We start from the raw sequence: 6,934 nt of genomic DNA on the forward strand, positions 1-6,934 counted from the left end.
TCTCAGCTCTATCGTTTTAACCAAAACCACATTTTTTTCTTACGTCATTATTTATGATTTTTATATAATCTTTTTTCACCTACATCATAAGTTTGTCATAATCTAGTATTTATAGAGCAGATAGGCAATTGTTCTGATTAAGGTTAAATCACTTTTGGGGGCCTGAAATTGGTAACTATTTAGTTTGAATTTTTTTGGTCCAAGTTAGTACTTGATATTTCCTTAAAGACCCTAATGTTCAAGCCTCAATGTGGGAAACAATTGTCAAATTTAGGGACTCACCTAATTCAAACCTCAATATGAGAACAATTGTATAGATATTGAGTGGTATCTGATTTCTTTATTATAGTTAAATTTTGATTTTAGTTTTTGTGCATATATAGTTTTATCTCTTTGTTTTTATAATATTTCAAATATTTTTATCGTAACACTTCGGTTTAATAATTTTATTGTGTCTCATGTGATAATAATTTTTCATTTAATCTTTTAATATCTCATTTATAACTTAATTATCTATAAATTTGTGAATTCGATATTTGAATTTATGTCTTAATTATGTCATGTCAGTAAGTGTTTATATATCAAAAGATATAAATAATAAGAATTTTTATATAGTGTAATTGAAACATTAACCAAATTTATTGAGTAGATTAGCTTTAGATTGGATTAATTGAGGTCGAGTTAGATTAAAATCTAAAGATTTTTCAAATTACGTCACCTTTGATTTAAATCACTTTGAAATACTTGTTTAAATTTCATTTATAATTTATATCATTTTCATGTCCGAGTTAAACCTATTTAAATTATCGATTTGTTTCTATGATGAAATCGAATAAAAAGTGACAAAATGCGAACATTAAGCAGGTGGGTCGTTTTCCAATTTCCATGGATGCCACACTGATTTTAGGTTTAATTAAGCTTTCACTTTCATGCACCAAAGGGAACCTACTAACATGCTTTTTAAACCTGTCTCGTTGTCTTGTCTGAAAATACCTGCTTTCAATTTATCCATTCCCCCTTTTCAGCAATAATAAACCTAATCCAAAAGCTTAACAAATATTGCCTAAATCAAGTGCACTCAGAAACGATAATGCCAGTTTCTCTCCCATTCCCTTTCTAATTTTTCTATCATCCTCTTTTCATCTTCCAAAAACTCTTAGGGTAGTTCACATGGTGTAAGAAACCCATAGAGCACCATTCAATGAAAGTTGTTTAAAATTGATTGTGAACCTTGTGTGTTGGTGTCATTGTCAAAGTGTTCATCGCCCAGGTGTGGTTTAGATTTAAGTCGTGCTAGTCGCGTTGCTGTTAGAGTTTTGCCCTCATTTTGTAATTCATCAAAAAAAAATTGATGATTGTAGTTTTTAGTTTATGTTAGTTTAATTTTAATTTAAAACCATTTAGTTTTCTGGGGAAACAATAATAGTTCTAATTTAGTTTCTTTTCGTTTTTGTTTTTGGTTATGTTCTTGCATATTTACAAAATTTATCAAGGCAAGTGTGTTGCTAGATCTAACATGAATCATTATCGGGGAACTTTATCAAGATACACCAATGTAATAGTGAAAATAATATTGAACTCTAAGATGATAGAAAAAGGAATAAGTCATTTAAAACTTGCTCTTCATATATCACGAATACGATGAGATCTCTTGCGAACCTTTGATAATGACTAATCGATTTACCAAAATTTGATTTGACAATGACGAGACAAAAATACAATTATTAATGATTGATCCCACACTATTAACTAATATTTATGGTTTGTGGTAATGAAAGTGTCTTTTATTACAATACCAATTAGGATAAGCATGGTTTGGATTAACGTTCTTGAAATTAAAAGCATAGATGACATATGTAGGACCAACTTTGAAGGTTTTAAAATTAACCCTACACCACATTTGAATCCAAAATTATCACTTTAAATTTTTTTTAGATTACTAATTACAACTAACTACATTAAAATTATAAATAATATATATTTCAGCAATTATAATTAGAATAAATTCAATAAAAAATATACATGAATTAAAAATTAAAATAATTCGAACAAAGTTTATATATAATGAGACTTAAACTCATAATAAATCTGAAAGAGAATCTACATGACTACACATGGTATTTACGAATAGTGAGGCTTAAACTTATGTTTAGAGTCCCAATGTTTTAACATTTGTCAACACTACTAAAACCGCATTGATCACTCTAAATCTTACATTATTTCAAATATAAACAACAAAAGAATTGCGTTCGGATATTATAAATAAAAATTTTCTTTTTTGGGATTCCTTTAGCTTCTAAGCTTTAAATTTTAGTCAATTTACTTTTTATTGGACGAAAAGTTTTCCGAACTATTAAAATTTTAACGGTATTGATGTGATAACTCCTATGATGATTCATGTATAATTAAAAATTTAAAAATTAAAGAAAAATAATAAAACAAATATGATTAACTAAATTTATAATTATGTATACTTAAATAAAATAACAATCACAAACCCAAAACCAAAACAAAATAAAACAATATTTGTCCCATGAAAATTCATCATTTACTTCTTATTTTTTCCCCTCACATGCATGTACCTGATTTTCAATGGTGCTTGTTAGTAAATGGCCAAACCAGAAGATACTTTTGTAGTTCGACAAAATCATTGCTGTACTTGAAACAGCTACAATTACTTCAACTGTCATTTATCAGACATAATTATATGTACAAACACTCCAAGACAACTGAGTTTCTGGGAATTTTCTTTTTGGCTGCAACTATTTGATAATATTTCTCAATCCCCCCCCCCCCCGTTACGTGTGCAGATAATCATTCTTGGTATTCCAATACCACCCACCAATCTCCGGGCCAACTCCATGTTCTACACAGTGTACTTCCATCCATTCAAATCTTCCCTTACTTTCATAAGGGATGTAAATGGGATGCTTGTGTTTCTAAGCTACTCGATTTCTATTCAAAAAGAGCTCAAATTCAATTTGATTATTGTTAAGTCAAGATCGAGTAGCTTTAGCTATAGTACAAGTTATGTTCGGATATCTTAATACTTGATTCAAACAACTCATGAGCCTAAACGAATTTTTACCCTTGATATATATTCACTTAAAACCTCCCAAACCCTATTTGTGGTTTAAATAATGTAGATGAGCTTAATCAAATTGAGTTCAAATAGTTCTGTTTTACTTTGAGTCAAGCTTAAACTTTTATAATAGTATTGACTAAACTTGAGTTGAGTTTAAGTAGTGAATGTTGAATCGAACTCAAGTTTCTTGTTGTTTGATATTGACTTAATTAGATTACTTCTCTCCTAGCTAGCAATGACAAAAATAGCATCGAGATTAAAATTGAATCTTCTTATCATAAAATTCTGTAGAAAATAATCCTATTCATGTGTTAGATCATGGTCCAATTTCAAAATATTGTTGTCTAGAATTGAATTTGACTTGGCCTAACTTATCTCTATGGCTCGGTTCATAAATTATAAAATATTAACAATTTTTTTATATTTTTTATTATTTAATTTGAATGCCAGCAGAATCTAGTCAATTCAAGATCAAACATATCCTATCCAAGGTTGGAGTTGGATGAGTGCTTGACCAATGAACACATCTATTAAAAATCAAGATTAAAAGAGACTCTCATACTAGAAATGTGTTTGGATTGTGGTAAGATGAGAAAAATGTAAGTAAAATAAGAAAAACCAAAGGCTGTTTTCTCTTATTCAGGTAGGATTTTTTTTTCTTTATTTAATGAGAACCGACTATATCAAAAATGATTTTTAGTGACATTTTGAAGACATCATAATTAATAACAACACAAAAAAGGTAGTTTTTGAGCTTCTGTGATGCTCTCAACGAAACGTAAGAAAACGTCACGCATGAAAAGTAATGAAAAAATTTTCGTGACACTTTAAAACATCACAAAATGTGCTTTTTTGTGACATTTTTTATTGTCACTAAAAGTAAAAAATTCTAAAAAAAATTTCATGACGCTTTAGAACATTACAAAATGTGATCTTTTTGTGACACATTTTAACGTCACTAAAAGTAAAAATTCTCACATCACCAAAAGTTTGTTAATCTGGTGGCGCGTAAAATGTCACGAAATTTGAACAAAAAAAAGTCACGAAAAGTTTTTCTGTTTAGTGACCCTTTCTTAAAACTCAATTTCTTAAAAGCATAGAGGAAAGAAAATATATTTTAAAATTATAAATCTTTTTACACTTTTTATGATTTATTTTATTTTTAAATGGTGTAATTAAAAAATGTTATAACACATCATTTACTTTCTTTTCCATTGATGAACTAAAAGATAATTGTTGCAATTTATTGTATTTATATTTAATGCATTGATCATGTGTAATTTCATGCGCTATCAATGAATAAGATAATGATATGTCATTAAAATGTTTTTAAATAAAATCTGTGTGACTTAATTTTTAAAAATGTGTTTGCATCGGCTTCATTGATAATGCATAAAATAAGGTTTTTCCTTTTCGCTAGAATGTATATGCTTTTGCTTTGGTGTCTGTGCATGTGATTGGTCATGGCAAGTCAAGTTGTCTCATGTCTTTCATTCCTTTCTAGTAAATATGGAATTTGGTTTCTAAAATTTACCTTTGTTAGATAAAGAGAATGGAAAGTTATTGATCATAAAGGAGAGCACAATTGAAGAGGAAATAAACTACGACTTATGTCTATTTGGCACATTCTTAGAGGAGCAGATGGTGAATTCGAAAGCAATGGAGAAGACTTTGTTAAGTAAATGGCGTCTGATTGAGGGAGTTTGTATCAAGGCTCTCAATGACAATCTCTATCTTATTCAGTTTTATCGTAAGTTTGATTTTAATAAGTTGGTCGAGGCCATGATCATTTAATAACTGTTTGTTGCTTGTACATCAATTGAAACAATGTGAGAACCACTTTCATGTTGATGTTCATTATGATGATTTTGGGGTTCAAATACGTCAATTGTCATTGGGTTTTGACATTGTATCTCTAGCCAAAAATCTTGGAAATCTTATGAAACATGAAAAGAGAAATCAATAGGATAAATATATATATATATGTGTGTGTGTGTGTGTGTGTGTGTGTGTGTGTGTGTGTGATTTAAAGTGAGGCTTGATATCCGAGAGCCTCTTATGAAATGAAAAAAACCTAAGCAAGCAAGGGAACAACTATTTAGAAGTGGCTTTTAGTTATGAAAGGATTCTAATTGTTTGTTATCTGTATGGGAATGTCAATCATAGTTAAGCTTATTGCCAAAACTATTGACTATCTCAGAAGGGAAAGCTCAACAGGAATGGATAAAAGAAATCAAGGAAGAAGTCAAAGCATAAAATCAAGCCGGATAGAGTCCTTGGAGGTGAGATTAGCAAGATTATCAATTCCCCATTCAACTTCAAGTTTTTATGAAATATAAAGTTTGAGTCCTACAGAGGACCAGGGCACAAGGATTGAAAACAAAATGGCCATTTTCTGAAAGTAACAAGTTTAAATCGGCCAACACATGAGTGGAATTTTCTATGGATGTTGAGAAAGAGAAGGGCTTTGGAGAAAATACTTCAATATCCAAAATGAAAAAAAAAAAGAGGCTATGCAAACAAGGAGTATGTAATAATGCAAATAAAAGAAAACAAGAAGAGGGTGTGAGTTCTTGTTGGTTCCACTAATGATGGGAAGAATAGCAGTGGAGGTGTTTACTCTTTGCTGAATGATGATATTTTTACCTATAGTGTTATATCGACGAGTTCTACTTAGTAGGCTTGTCGAGCTCCATAATTTGCTTAGCTTGGAACTACCGAGGATTTTGCAACATTCATGTAGTTATAACTTTTAAAAAGTCGGTTTGTTCTAATAAGTTAGATATTCTATTCTTGATGGATACACTTGTTTGTGAAAATAAAATTGAGGAGGTTTAGGACACTCTAGGAATGGATTTTTTGTTGGATCTGGTGCCCTAAGTGGGGTATATTTGCTTGTAAACTTGTAATTTTTTTCTGAACAAATTAGTTAATAAAAAAATCATGGATTACATTAATATACTTTGTATAATGTTCTCATATGGTTTTTGCATGCAAAGCAAAATAGAAGAAAATATTAACTTACTGGTTGTCTAATATTTAAACTAATACTAAGTGGTATTACGTGGTCTAATCATAATACGGAAAGACAACTTATATTAGTAGACGAACCTAAACATGTTCTTATTCTAATTGGAAATGAGCAAATCGATTGAAAAACTAATATATCATCTATCAAGTGCAATTAGGGAGATGTTTTATCTTGGGCATCGAAGTGGATGACTCCCAAAAGATAGAGACATAGATGTGACTGATTGGATTGATAGCACATCGGACTGGACCGAAGAAGAATAGATCTTGAAACTGTTTATGAATTTATTCACTTATGACGTTCAAAGTGTGGCATACCTTAATCCTAAGTGGATGACGAACTATGTATGCGTGACTCGTATACTTTGATGTAAGTAAAAGTTGAGTTTAAATAGGTAAGGAACCAAAAGTTGGTGTGTTGAGTATATGACTTCTGTAATATGTAGCATCATTCATAGCAGTGGAATTCATAGCGCGATTGTTATCAAGCATTGTGATCAAGGTGTCACTCTATGTCAAAATTTTTAATACAAAGAGTAATTCAATATAAGTATATGCAATTTTTATTTCTAGTACTCCCCCTTACAAGGTGCATATTCTTGAAACATTCTCCCCTTTTTAAGATATCAATTGTTATTTCAAGAATAAGGTATGAAAATCAAAATAGTACTATGTTTTTGGATATCAAACCTTATCAAAACTACAATGATACTAATTATGAAAAACGTAAGTAAGAGAAAAATATGAAATCATATTTTATTGAATGAACAGAGCATATTTTCATATTTTATTGAATGAACAGAGCATATAGCTAAACAA

This window comes from Gossypium arboreum, chromosome 5 (assembly GCF_025698485.1).
Source record: "Gossypium arboreum isolate Shixiya-1 chromosome 5, ASM2569848v2, whole genome shotgun sequence".
NCBI classification, from domain to species: domain Eukaryota; kingdom Viridiplantae; phylum Streptophyta; class Magnoliopsida; order Malvales; family Malvaceae; genus Gossypium; species Gossypium arboreum.